This window comes from Pinus tabuliformis, chromosome J (genome assembly GCF_031772625.1).
Source record: "Pinus tabuliformis cultivar Carrire ecotype Pingquan chromosome J, CPIR1, whole genome shotgun sequence".
Taxonomy (NCBI): domain Eukaryota; kingdom Viridiplantae; phylum Streptophyta; class Pinopsida; order Pinales; family Pinaceae; genus Pinus; species Pinus tabuliformis.
This window is the reverse complement of record NC_142295.1, coordinates 1046462210-1046479136: the sequence shown is the minus strand read 5'-3', so window position 1 is coordinate 1046479136 and position 16927 is coordinate 1046462210.

Here is a 16927-nt window from a genome sequence, read left to right as displayed (position 1 = left end):
TGACCTTGTGGTTAAGGTGTCCATGCACATTATGGCAGGAAAAGTTATGAGGAAGTGTCATGCAAATGAAGTGCCTACACCAGTCATTGCTCTAGCGGCCCAATGCACCAAAGGAGTCCAGTTTAATTAGGCATGCTATCTCTGTGGTGAGTTCCTTGTGAATTTTCGCGAGGCATAGGAACTCAACAAGACCTTCCACTATGCATAGCTCTTGCTATCCATTGTGCTGGTAGCCTAGGAGCTGTCAGAAGACAGTCAATTCCCCTCGGTCGCACCGAACCTGCTAGAAGCAATGAAGTACGCTTCGCTGTTGTAGAGCTATAACTAGGGTCTCTCACACCACCAATTATTCCACATTATTAAGTCAATCCGGGATCGTTTTGTTCTTTCAAGGAGTAACTCAATCCGAGGCTGTTCTGTCCAAGTAGTGCTCGGTAGTATAGCGTTCTAATGACTTGAAAGGAAACAAACACTAAGCTGTAACTAAACCAATTCAGGAAATGAAATCACACAAGGCAAATGATCAGTCAAGGGTACGGAACCAATAACCCTTCCCTTTAGAAACTGATAAAGAAAGAAAACCAAAGCATGGGCTTATAGGTCAGGGAGCTAGGCAGCGTCTTGATGGGCTCACGATAGCCTTAGGCCTACTATCACGCGAAAGCAATGAAGGTCGATTGGCGAAAGTAAACTGGAACAGCAATTCTTAAAATGGAACAGCAGTAATGAAATGGAACAGTAGTAAAGAAATGGAACAACAAACTATCATAGACAGGAAACGTCAATCATATAAAATGGAACAGCAAACCCAAATGGAACAGCAAACCCAAATGGAACAACGAACCCCAATGGAACAGCAACTCCAAATGGAACAGCAAATCCAAATGGAACAGCAACCCCGAAGTATGTACACGGTCTATACTACTGTAGCGATCCGAGAGCAATGTATGATGCGACTATGTTTCTGAACAAAGTGATATTATCTTCAAGTCTCACAAGTACTTATTTCATATGAATCCAATAATGATAACATTCATACCAATAACTTGCTGTAGAAATGGATGCAATTCGAATAGATTCAGTTTGTGTAATACAGAGACGTGAATTACAGAACTTATTCAGATTCAGATATTAATTAAGAAGCATAGTCTATCATATAAGAAATGTATCGGATTACTGTAATGAAAGAAATAAGCAAACCACACAAATCACCGTATGATACAACAGCAAGTGACCGTCGGAGCTGGGCCCTTGGCTACGATGGTACACTGCTTAGAGTTACTTCAGATACAGAAATGAAGTGAACACCAAATCCTTTATATTGATTGCATAACAAAAGTGTACAAAATCAGATATTACAAAAGCTCAGTGATCAAAATCGTTCTGAGTTTTTAATTATAATAACAGTCATTCCCCCCACGCTCGATGGCGTGGTACCTTTATATAACATAAATGACGGAGATGTCTATATACAAAAGATAAGCTTTAAAGCAACGATCCCTCAGGATCAAAGATCCTGAGGGATTCGCTAATCGTTCAGGTCTCTTGCGTTCTCCGTCACGGTATCCTGCGCTCTTTTCCTGGATTATTCAGCTCCAATTTTACTTGATCTTGTCTGCATCCGGTTCCCTGTCGACGGGGCAGCAGTTACTTTCCTTGCGCTTCTTGTTTTTACTCGATAATCCCCTATTTCCGCGTCCTTCTGCATAGAAAACATCGATTATTAGTGATTGAGCTTCGTTTGTCCATTTTCACATAATTTACCAAAACCCTTATGTTTTTAGGCTCAATATGCAGAAAAGATTAGAAATAGTATTTGAAAAACCACTAGATTACTTATCAAAAAGCATACCTTCCAGGTGCTCCACACACCCCCTCCTTACCCTGTTTCATGTCCTCATGAAAACGTTGTAATTGACATGCAGGGCTATGAGAGAGTAGGCCGGAGAAGGGATCTCTCGAAGAGGCCGACAACCATGATTAGCAACTAGATGGTCAAAGAACTGGTCTAACTGATCTGCAGGCATCTCATATAGAGTCTGATATCCAGGTGCAGGATGCCAAACAATTGGGCTGCGAAACCGATACCCCAACCAAAATGGGCCTGCTCGCAGAATCCGTTCCCCATAGAGACTCAATCGACTGGCAGCCAATTCAAAATTCTCAAAGTTAAAGGGTTCTCTGAGCTGGATGTTTGGGTTAGAGGTTTGGTATCGAAACTTTGCAGCATGGAAGGCCTGGTCTTTAATAGTCAGGAAATACTCCAGACCATTTCGGATCAAGTCTTCATGCATGGGACCTAATATCTTCATGACACCTGGGATCCTCATCATACTCCTATGCTCTCTCCATAATGCTGTTGGGTCCCTAGGTTCAGCTCGTACCCAAAGGTCTAAGCTATTTTCTTGCCTCCGGAAGATGTTGTAAGCTTTAAGCCATTTTAACTGATTCACCCCAAATGAGATAAAGGCTTGAAATTGTATATCGCCAACGAAAGGGCCAGGATTCAAATCAGTTTCCTGGTCTAAGACAAGATTGTGCAAGTAGAATTCACATAATAATCTTTGAACTTTAACTCCATAGTGCTTGCAGCAATCTATACAATCATTAACAGTGTTGATATGGATGGGTGCTCCTGCCCTAACAGCTTTTATTTTTAATCTCAAATAACGTTCAAGCAAAAACAAAGCATAATTTTTAGCAGGGGCTCTACAAGTCAAAACATCAGTATACAAGGAACACAAGGTGTCCATCTGCTTAACAACACTATCTAGTCGACGAGTTACCTTAGCAACCTTTTCCTGCTCCTTCTGCCATCCTTCAAAGGCTTGGCTCTCAGACTGACTGATATTTCGAAGTTGCTGTTGGAGCTCCTCGTATCTTTCCTTGGGGACCGTCTGTTCTCGCAACTGCTCGGCCTCCTGCTGGGCTTCCTTCATCATTTTATGCAAGGTCCTGGTCTTCGGGTCTTTCTTCCACAGAGCCGTAGAAGCTGGAAGTTTAACCTGGACCTTCCTATTGCGTTGCTTGGAATTTAGGACCCGAATTACACCCGAGGGGGGTGTTTCCGTTTGAACCTCTTTTCTATCCGTCTCCTTTTTTATGCGAACAAAGGGTTGGTGTGGTCTTCCTACCACCGGAGCCTCTTGCTGTTCCATTGGAATGTCCATTCGTTCCTCCGGGCCAAATGGAACAGCAGTTTCCATTGGAACAGCACCCTGTTCCTCATTGACATTCGGAACAACGGACTGTTCCTCAACAGTAGGTCTCCTGATGGGGTTTCGTCCTTCAAAACGAACCCTAACCCTCGGGGTCCTCGCTGCTGTGGTCCTTTTCTTTTGCCTTGCAGTTTTTTGTATTCTCAGACTGGCTTTCAACATTCTGATTTGTTGCCGAAGTCTGGCTATCGTGCCCAGCATCCTCTGGTGCTTCTTCTTCAATTTTGCAATTTCCCTAGCCTCGGCAGAGCGTTTGGCCTTTAATTTTACTTCCTCTTCCTCTCCCGGAACATCTTCCGGTGCCCTGGGGACAGATTGTCCCGAATTGATGTCCTCTGCTTCTTTACTGGGCAGGTTTTCTTCCCCTGCTTCTTCTGCATGCCCTTCTTCAGGTAACTCTTCTTCTGCGGGACCGTCAAGGATGCCTCCTGGACTGGAAACTTGGCCGTATTCTCCCATATTGGCCAGAACTGCTGCCAATTCCTCTTCTCCTGGATGGTCTTGCAACGGGCTACCCAAGGATTGTGCATTTTCTTCCTCAATTCCTTCTTCTGGCTAGTTAGTTCCAGCCTCTAATTGCTCAGCATTTCCTTCGGGTAATTCACCTTCCTCTTCCGAAGGTTCGTCCTCAATTTCGATTGGTTGGGTCGCAGTTTTCTGAATCTTTTCCAACCTTCCCCTTATTCGAACCAATCGAGCTGACTTCCTGGGTCTTTCAGGCAGGTTGGGAGTGCCAACAGGTTCTCTAGGTTCCTCTGGTCGTTCCGGCGTATCGGAGGATTGCTTCTGTTTCGACACAGCATGTTTTTCTGTCGCCGACTTCTTACGTTTCTCTGATTGTTCCGGCGTGCTAGAGGACTGCTTTCATTTTGAAACAGCATGCTTTTCTACTGCTGGCTCCTTGTGTTCTTCTGAACATTCCAGTGTGCTGGAGGTTCGAGGTAAAGCCAGTCCCACTTTGACTGTTTCAACCAATTCCTCCCAAGTGTCTTGCTGTTGGGCCAGACTATGGCTTATTATTAGTCGAATCAGTCCGTGGTGGCTAACAACCGTCTCTGTGTGATGAGCTTTCTTCAAACTTCGGGCCGCATCATGTAATAATGAATTTAAAAAGGCAGGGACATTTACAGAGCATTTTCCCTTCAAAACAGCTAGAAGTTTTAAGTGACGAGCCCTTACCACATCTTTTCTCCCCTCGCAGGTGATATAGCTCTGCACTATTTTCGCCAGCTCGGTCCAGGGTTCCCCCAGTGTTGTCGGCAGAACTCCTTTTCCTTTGACTGTCAGACTTTGGCCTTCGCTTTGGAAAATTTCCATTGCTTTCTGCAGTCTTTCCTTCTTCAGCTCCCATCTGGGTCCAACAGCTGGTAATCCTGAGGTTTCTGCAACGATATCCTCCGTGACTTCTATCCGCTTCCCTCCGACTATAGAGTGGTTTTCCTGCAGATTTTGCAGGAATTCCAATGCTACAGCCTCGTTCGATTCTTGCAGGCGGTTGAAGTAATTCAACCATCCTGCATTTTCCAGAATTTCGCGGGCAGCATCAGACGCGATCAACTTGTGCGGTTCACTTCGGATTGTTTTCCCGCCCATAGCTTACTCTCAAGAATGAACTCGGGAATGACACAGCAACTGTCCGCGGTATTTACCGAACAGAGAGGGTACTCGATGCTATTTTTAGGAAGGATTTTCGCAGAGCATGCAACAAAGAGAAAGACCATGGGTGGCAGTCCGTAAAATGAAATCATCATACCGTTAAATCGTGTTATTATTTTGCCCGAATGATGTGCAGCCACGTAACCATTGGAGTAATGAGGTCACCTCCCCCCCCGGGATCTGATAGGCTGCCCCCAGCCGTCAAAGAGAGGAGCAGCAGCCAGTCGGGAGTCAAATCATAAAGTACAGCAGGTGGAAATTATGCCATGTTGTAAAGGACAATGAAGTATCGAAACCGAGGCAGAAAAATGGATCGCTTTTAAGATAAGCCAGTGTGATATAATGAGGAACCGAGGGTTGGACGTCTGTCAACTGTACCAAGTCTCCAGTAGTCATTGTCAATTCCGTTGCCATGATTGGTGATAATGCTCATGCGATAATTATATCAGGGTGTGACATATGATACATGCGAAGGAAATAAAAGACAAACAGACTTAATATCATACCTGTTGGTGTAAATATTACGACTCCAATGCCATTAACAGAGCTCTGCTGCCAACAGGTGTTCATAACCTTGGCAAAGTTGTTTATCTCACCCTCCGGAACCATTATCCTTTGTGTATCTACTGAAGAGTGCTTTGTCAAAATGCAGGCCATTATGCTGGCTTGGTGACCAGATAACCATAATGCCATTCACAAGGTAGGCACGAAACGTGGTCAGGCCGGCTCGTGATGAGACCTCCTGTTCCAAGGTTTGCTTGTTATTTTACCTTTGGACCATATCCCTAGTGTGGTGGCCGTAATGGGTATGCCACTTCGTTTCCATCCTTATGATCATGGTAGGCTGGCTCTGAATGAGACCCCCTATCCTGCATTTGACAATTTCATATCTTGTTTTTATATATTTTTTTCTTTTTTTATTCTTCTTTTGCAGCACACTTTTTCTTTGTTCGATTACACATAAGGGTGGTTCCGCACTCCTTAAGAGCGGGGAATGGTGGAAGAAGTCTTACAATCCCAACAGACAGATATAAATTGTTTGCTCATATTCCTCAGTAATGATCAAGAAAGTTTTTAGGGAAATCGACATGATAAAAATTACCAAACCATGGTTCGGGAACAAGGTAATGACAGTAAAGACGAAAGTTAATGTCCTTCCTCTTGTCTTCTTATATATGCTGACTGTTAAAATAATAGCGATTTGTGATATGCAGGTTTCGGTATAACATGCTTTTATGTTCATTGCATAATGTCATTGCTATATCTAAAGGATTTAGGAGAGCATAATCGTAAAACATCCAAATAGAAGCAGAAAGGTTCTGATGGTGTCTTCTCTGAGCGAAACATGCGAATGACTCCTCTTGCGGAAAAGAAAAACCAAATTCTGCATCTTGAAAGAAAGAAATATGCGAGTGCTGTTCCTTTTCGCAAAGGAACAGCAAAAATCCACACGTGCTGTTCCTTTTCGCAAAGGAACAGCAAAAATCCACACAGGCTGTTCCTTTTCGCAAAGGAATAGCAACAATCCACACGGGCTGTTCCTTTTCGCAAAGGAACAGCAAAGCCAAAAAGTGCTGTTCCTTTTTGCAAAGGGACAGCGGAACAAAAAGTGCTGTTCCTTTTTCCAAAGGAATAGCAAAAATTCCAAAACGTCAAAGTGCTGTTCCTTTTCGCAAGGGAACAGCAAAAATTCCAAAACACAAACGTGCTGTTCCTTTTCGCAAAGGAACAGCAAAAATTCCAAAACACAGAAGTGTTGTTCCTTTTCGCAAAGGAACAACAAAAATTCCAAAATGCAAAAGTGTTGTTCCTTTTCGCAAAGGAACAACAAAATAAAAAGTGGTGTTCCTTTTCGAAAAAGAACAGCAAAACAACAAGTGCTGTTCCTTTTTGCAAAGGAACAGCAAAACACCAAAAGTGATGTTCCTTTTGAAAAGGAACAGCAGAATCACACGAGTGCTGTTCCTTTTAAAAAGGAACAGCAAAATCAAACGAGTGTTGTTCCTTTTGAAAAGGAACAGCAAAATCAAACGAGTGCTGTGCAAAATAAAGTAACCAAAATACTACAAAACAAAAATGAAAAGAACATATATATAGGATGTTATGTACAAATTATGAAAAACAAATTGCTTAAGTTATGGGTGAGGAAGATTTCACTTCCTCTCCTAGGATCTCCAAATCAGTATCTTGCTGAAGCTGTTGACAAAAGGATTCCCGAGTAAGGGGTCTTCGATAGAGACGAACTCGGTGGCCATTTACTTTGAACGTATGTCTAGAACCGTCAATCGTGATCAGAGTGAGGGTCCCATTGTCGTGCACCTTCTGGATCTCATATGGTCCTAGCCAGCGAGTCTGGAGTTTCCCCGGGAAGTCCTGGAATCGAGAATCGTATAACAAAGCCCAGTCTCCTTCATGGAAGACTTTATTCTTTATAAGTGCATCGTGCCACTTAGCTCGCTGCTGTTGGATTAATGCTGTGTTTTGTAATGCAGAGAGCCTAATCTCATCCAATTCGTTGATTTGTTGTAGTTGATTGATCTGTGCCTCATTCAGATCTAGGCCAACCTCTTGTGCAGTTCGTAGTGTTTGGATCTCGAATTCGATAGGAAAGATTGGTTGTTTCCCAAACACCAATTGATAAGGTGAATAGCCTGTCGTACTTCTCCATGTGGTTCTATAAGCCCACAGTGCTTCAGGTAGCCGAGCAGCCCAATCACACCTGTGTGATGCGATGGTCTTTGTTAAGATTGACTCAATTATCTTGTTACAGTTTTCTACTTGTCCATTTGCCTGCGGATGGTAGGGGGTAGTAATCTTATGTTGGATATGATAATTGTTAAGTGTTGCGGCTAGTTTGTTTCCAACAAATTGTGGTCCAACATCTGTAATCACTTCTCTTGGAAGTCCATAACGTACAAACAAATGGAACAAAAATTGTATTACCGAATCTTCTGTAGCCCTAGCTAATGATTCAGCCTCGACCCATTTAGTAACATAGTCTGTTGCTACCAGGATGTATGTCCTTTGGTTTGATGGTGGATTAATGGGCCCGACGAAATCGAGAGCCCATCGTTCAAATGGCTCAATAACCACTTGTGGTCTCAGAGGCATTTCATCAGCTTGACCAGGCTTTCCTGCTCGCTGGCAGCTATCAAAGGCCTGCACAAACTTTTTTGCGTCCTTAAAGATTGTAGGCCAATAGTACCCTGCCTGTAGTATTTTATGTGTTGTTCTCTTGTCAGCAAAGTGCCCCCCACATGGTCCACGAATACACCTTCTGATTTGCATGTCTGCCCCTGTATGGAATAAATGGTCTCCAATCCACGAAAATCGTGTGCTTTTTTGAACAATTTGTTTTCGTTCCTGAGGGGTTAGGTGTTTTGGTAACTTACCCACTGCAAGGTAATTGGCGACGTCAGCATACCAAGGTGTGCGAACGGCAATGGCAAACAGATGTTCGTGAGGGAATTGATCTTCCACGGCTGCTGCGTCGCTTGATTTGGGTATTCTTGAGAGGAAGTCGGCTACAGGGTTCTCCTTGCCGGGTCGATCCTTAATTGTGATGTCAAACTCCTGCAACAGGATCAACCATCGAGTTACTCTAGCATTCGTGACAGGTTTGTTTGCTAGATATTTAATAGCAGAATGATCTATATATAACACAACAGGGTAACCTGTAATATAATGCCTAAATTTATTAACAGCATGAATTACAACCAGAAATTCCTTTTCAGTAACAGTATAATTGAGTTCGGTAGAGGATAAATTTTTGCTAATATAGTAAATAGCGTATGGCTTCTTATCCTCTTCTTGTCCTAGGACTGCACCGATTGCTGTATCCGAGGCATCCGATGAGATCTGGAATGGCAGATTCCAGTTTGGTCCTCGAAGGACTGGAGCTATAGACAGCAACTTTTTCAATTCTTTAAAAGCTTGGTCACATTTATCTGTCCACAAAAAGTCCACATTACCTGTCAGAGCATATAGAGGTGCTGCAATTCGTGAATAATGTTCTATAAAGCGTCTGTGATATCCAGAAAATCCAAGGAAACTACGTACCTCTGTTTGAGTAGTGGGGGTAGGGATGAGCAAAAGAATCTGAATTTTAGCAGGGTCTACCTAGATACCAGCTGCTGAAATGTAGTGCCCTAGGATGATTCCTTCCGTCATCATCATGTAGCACTTCTCGTGGCTCAGGCAGAGTCTGGTAGCAATGCAGCGTTGTAAAACTTTTTCCAGGGTATCCAGAGCTGGATCAAATTCATTCCCATACGGTGTGAAGTCGTCCATATACACCTCAAGTCCATCGTTTATTAGATCTGCAAAAATACTGAGAATAGCCCTTTCAAATGTAGCAGGGGCGTTACATAGGCCGAAGGGTAATACACGATAGGCAAACGTTCCCCAAGGGCACGTAAAGGTAGTTTTATCCTGGTCTTCAGGGGCAATTTGGATTTGGTTATATCCACTGAAGCCATCCAAAAAGGAGAAAAATTTCTTCCCTGCTAACGTGTCCAATACTTGATCTATAAATGGGAGGGGAAAGTGATCCTTTTGTGTAGCCTTGTTTAACTCCCTGTAATCGACGCAGATCCTCCATTTTCCGTTTTTCTTTGGTACCACCACAAGGGGAGAGACCAATTTACTGTCAGAGATAGGGTAAATAAAGTTAACATCTAAGAGCTTCTAAAGTTCATCTTTCACTATCTCTTTTAGGTGCGGGTTGAGTCTCCTTTGTGGCTGACAGACAGGTCTTGCGTCTTTCTCTATATAGATGTGATGGGTGCATAATTGAGGATCAATCCCCTTCATGTCGGGGTAATCCCACGCAAATGCATCTTTGTATTTTTGTAATAGATTAACAAGTTTTATCTCTTGATCTGGTGTAAGATTGGCATTAATATTCAGAGTTTTACCAGGTTCAATTTCCACTACTTTATTATTAGCAACAGCAGTTACTGGTATTGTCTGATCATGCGGATCTTTTAAGGGATCTTCTTCTAGCTCATTGTCAAATGCTGCCTCTATCATAAGACACTACATATGTTTTCTAGCTTCAGTTTGACTAATAAAATTGTTAATGGCGTCGTCTTCTGTTTGATCTTTGAAATCTAACGCCTTCTGTATAGTTAATGGAGATCTAATATTGTTAGCGAGATATGATACAGGATTAGTTTTAATCATTGGCAGGCTTGGCTGAGCTGGAGGGTATAGAATTAAATTTTTAACATCGGGTCCTTTAGCTATAGTCATGTTTCCCTGCCGGCAGCCAATGTAGGCATCGGCAGTAGCAAGCCAGGGTCTGCCTAGGATTAACGGATGTCCATCTAGTCGGGTTTTAGGATTAATTACCAGGAAATCTGTGGGATACTCCCATGAATCTACGGAAACCATGACATCATTCAGAGTACCTTCTGGTCGAACTACAGATCGATCTGCCAATTCTAACAGAGTAGAAGTAGGTTCTACTGACGTAATGCCAAGCTTTTGGCAGGTGGAGGTTGTCAAAATGTTGATTGCAGCTCCCAGGTCGACTAGAGCGTTAGTCAGGGTTTGGCCATAGATTTGAACGGTCACAATTGGGTTCCCGAGATCTTCATATTTGATAGGTGTCTCCTTTCCTGATAATAGGTCGGATAAAGTACCAACTACTTGGACTCTAGGATTAGTATTTGTATTCCTCCTTGATTTTTTGATGCATAATTCCTTTATGGTTTTCGCATATATAGGAATATCTTGTATAGCTTGGAGGAATGGAATCTTTATATACATATTTTGTAATTCTCCCAGAATGTCAAAGTCTGGAGGTTGTATAGGTCGAGATATGACTAATCGTTCTGGGAAAGGAGGAGAGGATGTGCTTGCTTGCTTATTGTTTTGCTCTTTGTTTTCATCCTCCCGTTGTGGGGGTTGTTCTACAGGTAACTGATTTTCAATATGAACCATTTTGTCTCCCTCTGTTTCTACTATTCGTCCCGATCTTAACTGAAGATCGTTGCACTCCCTTAGGTCAGACTCAATCTCTGATGTGTCTATGATTTGAATAGATTGGACTGGCCTATTATTAGGGTTGGGATTGGGTTGGGCTGGGAGTTGCGGTCTCAGATTAGACTGGGGATTTTGTGGTAAAGCTGGCAGAGTTGGTTGAGGGAGTGGTATTGATCCTGCTGGCTGATATGTCGGTCTTGGCCAGCTTGTCTGCCAGGATGAGCTTTGCGAAGTGGAAGGGGTCCACTGTGGAGGATAGGAACTATTCTACCAATATGATGGAGGATAAGGGCAGTTTGGCCAACCAAATTGGGACATCCAAGGATTTGGAGTAGGAAACATTTGAGGTGACCAATTTGAAAACGGGGGTTGGGACTGATTTTGCCACATGTTCTGCTGCTGAGTACTGAACTGCGGGGGTTGAAAAGAAGAGGAGGGGTCTGAAAACATACCTGGTTGCCTAGGCTGCCATTGGCGACGCTGGTTAACAAAATATGCTGGTTCTGACTCCTCTTCTGCTTCTTTGTATACTGCCTTCAAACCAGGCAGTGAAGGGCAGCTTTCGGTCAGGTGGTCCTTGGTACAGATAGCACATATTTGGACTGTATCCAGCGGGCATTCTTTGTGGCTGTGTTTCTTCCTGCATCGTGGGCAAAAGATGGCTAGATTCTGCTCTGCCTCGGCTTGCTTTTGTTTAGCCTGCACAATGTCAAGTTGTGTAGTTAGTGTTCCCAGGATATCAGTTTTAAAATTTTCTAGCAAATTTCCAAGTTCTACCCGTGTTACTCCCTCTGTTAATGTTCTGTTATCTCTGGGGAAGCGATCATATTCCGCTGGTTTTATCCTCGTACTGCCTCTTGAGCTCCTGATACACAGATCAATGATATCAGCAAAAATTTCCTGATAAATGTCTCCTTTCCCCATGATGTTTAACGTTTCGATCCATTGCTCTCTCATACCTCTAATTAATGCAGTTTTCAACACGTTATCTGGCAGAGGTAGTGATGCATAAGAGGATCTCCGCAAGTTATATTGGAAATGTTCCACATATTCTTCTAAGGTTTCGTTTGGTCTGGCTGACATTTGAAAGATTTCATCTTTTAATTCCCTCGATCTACAGTAATCTTGGTATTTCTTTAAAAAGGCTTCTTTCATTTGATCCCAATTGTTAATAACCCCACCACCTAAGCCCATAAACCATCTCAACGCAGCCCCTTTTAATGTAGAGGGGAACAATTTCAATTTCTGGGGGTCGGTGGTGTAATCGTATCCTCTACATAATACATCAAATTCGAACAAGAAGGCGTCCGGATCTTCTGATGTGAGGCCATGAAATGTGGGAATATGCTGGAGAGGGATGGCTTTCATTGGCGCATTTGCTGCAGAATCTACTATCGTATATTGCAATGTGGAGGTCTGGGTGTTTGGCTGGGTCTGCGCCATGGGATCGAATATATGCCAGTAATCTTCAGGAATTTCCAAGAGAGTGTTCCTTGGTTGAGGAGGGGTAGTCTTAACAGGGATTGTCTTGACACCACTCCCTTGATCAGGGATGATAATGGCCCCAACTGTCTGCGGTGAATGAATTCTTTCAACAAGGATTTTTACAGCGCTTCCCTTGTCCGGGATATTCAAAGGCTAGTTCAATTCAATAGGAGATCTAGGTTCCTCAACTTCCCCTGTTTCTCCTTCTCCTTCACAAAGGTTACTTTGGGTCCCTTCGTGCAATGGTCCAGGAGTCAAATTTTCAATTTCTTGAAAATCCTGCTCCTCTGTTCGACTGTGCACCTCAGCAAAGGCTTCGGATGGTGATCCCGAGGCCTGAAGGGAACTAGTAGGCTGTTTAGAATTGACTTTCTTATAACCTACTGATGGCTGAGAGTCGGCTTTCTTATAGATTTCGTCTATGAAGGTTTTTCGTCCAAGGGTCACCGGCCCCTTAGCTTTGGATGGAGGCTTTTGATCTTTTTCTAACTTTTTCTGCTTAGTCATGCACTCCAATTAAACTGCTAAATCCTATTTAACCAACAATTCTACTAAGAGAGCGGACGGTGGAGCAGGGCTTTTACATGCTCCGTACGCAGGTTCTTACCTTCCGTTTTTAAAATCCAACTCCCTCCTAGCAGATTTGCGCACTACTCTATAAGGGACAAATGGCTATTACCCCTTCCCCGGCAACGGCGCCAAAATGTAGAGCTATAACTAGGGTCTCTCACACCACCAATTATTCCACATTATTAAGTCAATCCAGGATCGTTTTGTTCTTTCAAGGAGTAACTCAATCCGAGGCTGTTCTGTCCAAGTAGTGCTCGGTAGTATAGCGTTCTAATGACTTGAAAGGAAACAAACACTAAGCTGTAACTAAACCAATTCAGGAAATGAAATCACACAAGGCAAATGATCAGTCAAGGGTACGGAACCAATAACCCTTCCCTTTAGAAACTGATAAAGAAAGAAAACCAAAGCATGGGCTTATAGGTCAGGGAGCTATGCAGCGTCTTGTCGGGCTCACGACAGCCTTAGGCCTGCTATCACACGAAAGCAATGAAGGTCGATTGGCGAAAGTAAACTGGAACAACAATTCTTAAAATGGAACAACAGTAATGAAATGGAAGAGTAGTAAAGAAATGGAACAGCAAACTATCATAGACAGGAAACGTCAATCATATAAAATGGAACAGCAAACCCAAATGGAACAGCAAACCCAAATGGAACAGCGAACCCAAATGGAACAACAACTCCAAATGGAACAGCAAATCCAAATGGAACAGCAACCCCGAAGTATGTACACGGTCTATACTACTGTAGCGATCCGAGAGCAATGTATGATGCGACTATGTTTCTGAACAAAGTGATATTATCTTCAAGTCTCACAAGTACTTATTTCATATGAATCCAATAATGATAACATTCATACCAATAACTTGCTGTAGAAATGGATGCAATTCGAATAGATTCAGTTTGTGTAATACAGAGACGTGAATTACAGAACTTATTCAGATTCAGATATTAATTAAGAAGCATAGTCTATCATATAAGAAATGTATCGGATTACTGTAATGAAAGAAATAAGCAAACCACACAAATCACCGTATGATACAACAGCAAGTGACCGTCGGAGCTGGGCCCTTGGCTACGATGGTACACTGCTTAGAGTTACTTCAGATACAGAAACGAAGTGAACACCAAATCCTTTATATTGATTGCATAACAAAAGTGTACAAAATCAGATATTACAAAAGCTCAGTGATCAAAATCGTTCTGAGTTTTTAATTATAATAACAGTCATTCCCCCCACGCTCGATGGCGTGGTACCTTTATATAACATAAATGACGGAGATGTCTAGATACAAAAGATAAGCTTTAAAGCAGCGATCCCTCAGGAACGAAGATCCTGAGGGATTCGCTAATCGTTCAGGTCTCTTGCGTTCTCCGTCACGGTATCCTGCGCTCGTTTCCTGGATTATTCGGCTCCAATTTTACTTGATCTTGTCCGCATCCGGTTCCCTGTCGACGGGGCAGCAGCTACTTTCCTTGCGCTTCTCGTTTTTACTCGATAATCCCCTATTTCCGCGTCCTTCTGCATAGAAAACATCGATTATTAGTGATTGAGCTTCGTTTGTCCATTTTCACATAATTTACCAAAACCCTTATGTTTTTAGGCTCAATATGCAGAAAAGATTAGAAATAGTATTTGAAAAACCACTAGATTACTTATCAAAAAGCATACCTTCCAGGTGCTCCACAGCTGTCAGTGACCAAGCATGCTCACTGCATCAAGGATAGCAAGATCTTCTGGATCTTGATGGAAATGAACATACACATGGCTATCAATCGCAAACCATGATTGTCACCTACTGTGTTTACCAAACTGCAAGAGTGCATGGAGTTCAAGGCAAACTTTCAACATGTATCAATCAAGGCACAGAAGGACCCTGAGCAGATGTGGCATGACTTTCCTTACTTGGAAACGGACGACGTGATTGGTGTAGTTCTTGATTGTTGGCCAGTAGAGTGACGCACTGCCTCAGGCTTAGCAGAGGGGTTAAGCAAGTTCATCGCACAACACAAAAAGGAGGAAGCCAAGCTCAAGATGGCACATCTGGATGAGAAAAGGACGAAGGAGGCCAGTGACAAGGCCTAGGTAGAGCGCGATGTTGCCCAGCAGGAAAAAAAGCAGATAGATGAAACAGAGCATGGTTCTAACAAAGGTGTGAGGTCACCTTCGATCGAAACAAAGGAAGACATGGACGAGCAAACATAGCAGCATGGAGTGGACCTGTAGACAACATCGTACCGCATCAAATGTCCAAGAGAATATGAAAAAGTGGGGTCGCGAAGGAAATCCAAGGCCAGTAAGGCGTCGCTGGACCCAATCACCCTCACAGAGGGGGATTTGAATGACATTGGAGACACGGTGTGGGATGTCACCGTGGAGGTCCTACAACAGTTTGAGAAGCAACAACAACAACTATTGTCGGCCATCTAGATGAGTCTACATGTGCTACAGATCCGTGCATCACAAGTTGGCACGGTGTCCACCAGCCTCACTGTTTGTACTTCAGAAGTTGTCGGGTTGCTGCATGCAAAGGACTCCCAAGCGATATTATTGTTAGATGGAGCACTGACCACATAAACCAATGCTAACAGACCCACTATCAACACCATCAAGGGAGTTGGGTTGAACTTGGCAGTGCTTCCTGGCGAGGTGCTCCACCTATTGCAGGATGGAGTGATCATGGAGTTGAGGGCCTGTGAACAGCGCATTGTTCAAGTAATCAATGAGCAACATATCAATAATGTGCAGCTGGCCCTACAATGAGACTCTTCCCTCACCGTCATGACCGAGGTAACCGATCGAAACAAGCACATAGTTCAGGTCATGGAGGAGGCATGTCGAATGGTCCCAAAGTTGGTCATTCCCAACGGAGAACTAGTCGAGGTGCGAATTCGCAAGATTTCTAGAGAGGTGCACGATGCTCACACAGAGTTGGCTAAGGTTCAGCTGGAGCTGAACCTATAGATTGCATATTTGTAGTTGCAGGCCCAGCATGCAACTCCATTGGAAGTAAAGGAGCAACTAGAAATTGTTGTCACATAGGCGATAGCGGCGGTAGATAGTGCAGTAGCAGATTGAACATGGCCTTTTCAGCAGTCATTCGAGATCTTGACGATCCTATAGGAGGATCCTAATGTACATCGACTAGAGACAGAAGCGCGAGAACTGCAGAAGTGCTACGACGAAGTATGTTAGGCCCCTATAATACTAGTGATTCCCCCATTACTATTGTCATTGTATCCCTTATTATAATTATTGGGCCCCTATTATCCCTATATTGTTATTAGTATGCCCCATAGAAACCAACTATTGTTATTTTTGTGCCCTTATGTTATTACTGTCATGTTGGCTTGATTACATTGTGACCCCTTAGATTCCTATATATAGAAGGGAATTTTAGTCATTTGTATCATCCAAGAATTGTTCATTTGCATAATGTAAAGGGGGTTTCCTCCTCAAAGAGGCTAAATTCTAAGGTGTTGATCTACCTTTTCTATCTTTTTGTGAGCTGGCTTCCTAACATTTGGTGTTAGAGCTTTGGATTCTAGGGTTTCGCTGCTCCAAATGGGTCATCGTGGAATTTTTGTTATAGCTTTGTTGTTGTGATGCTTCAGAAGCTACAACAAAAACCCATTTGGACTGAAATCATTCTAAACTTTGGATCTAAATTTCAAATCTAGTCTCACTATATTTGCGGAGATATGATCTGAGGAAGTTGGTGTTTTTGCAGACTACCGAATTACATTCCAAACAGGTGACCTAGGGAAATCATCATAACTTTTGTTTTGAGAATCATATTGAAATTTCATAAGAAGTTTTAGAAATAGGATGAACTGTGGTTTTCTGTGTATCAATTTTAAGTACTAATATCAAAACAGTGACACATCGCACATCGTACAAGTTCACTCTACTAAACTATTCGATAATTAGGTCACTGTGAGAGATTTGGCATAAATCTTCCTTGGAGAATCCAATCATGGTCAGACTTGCATAGTTAGAAAGAGGA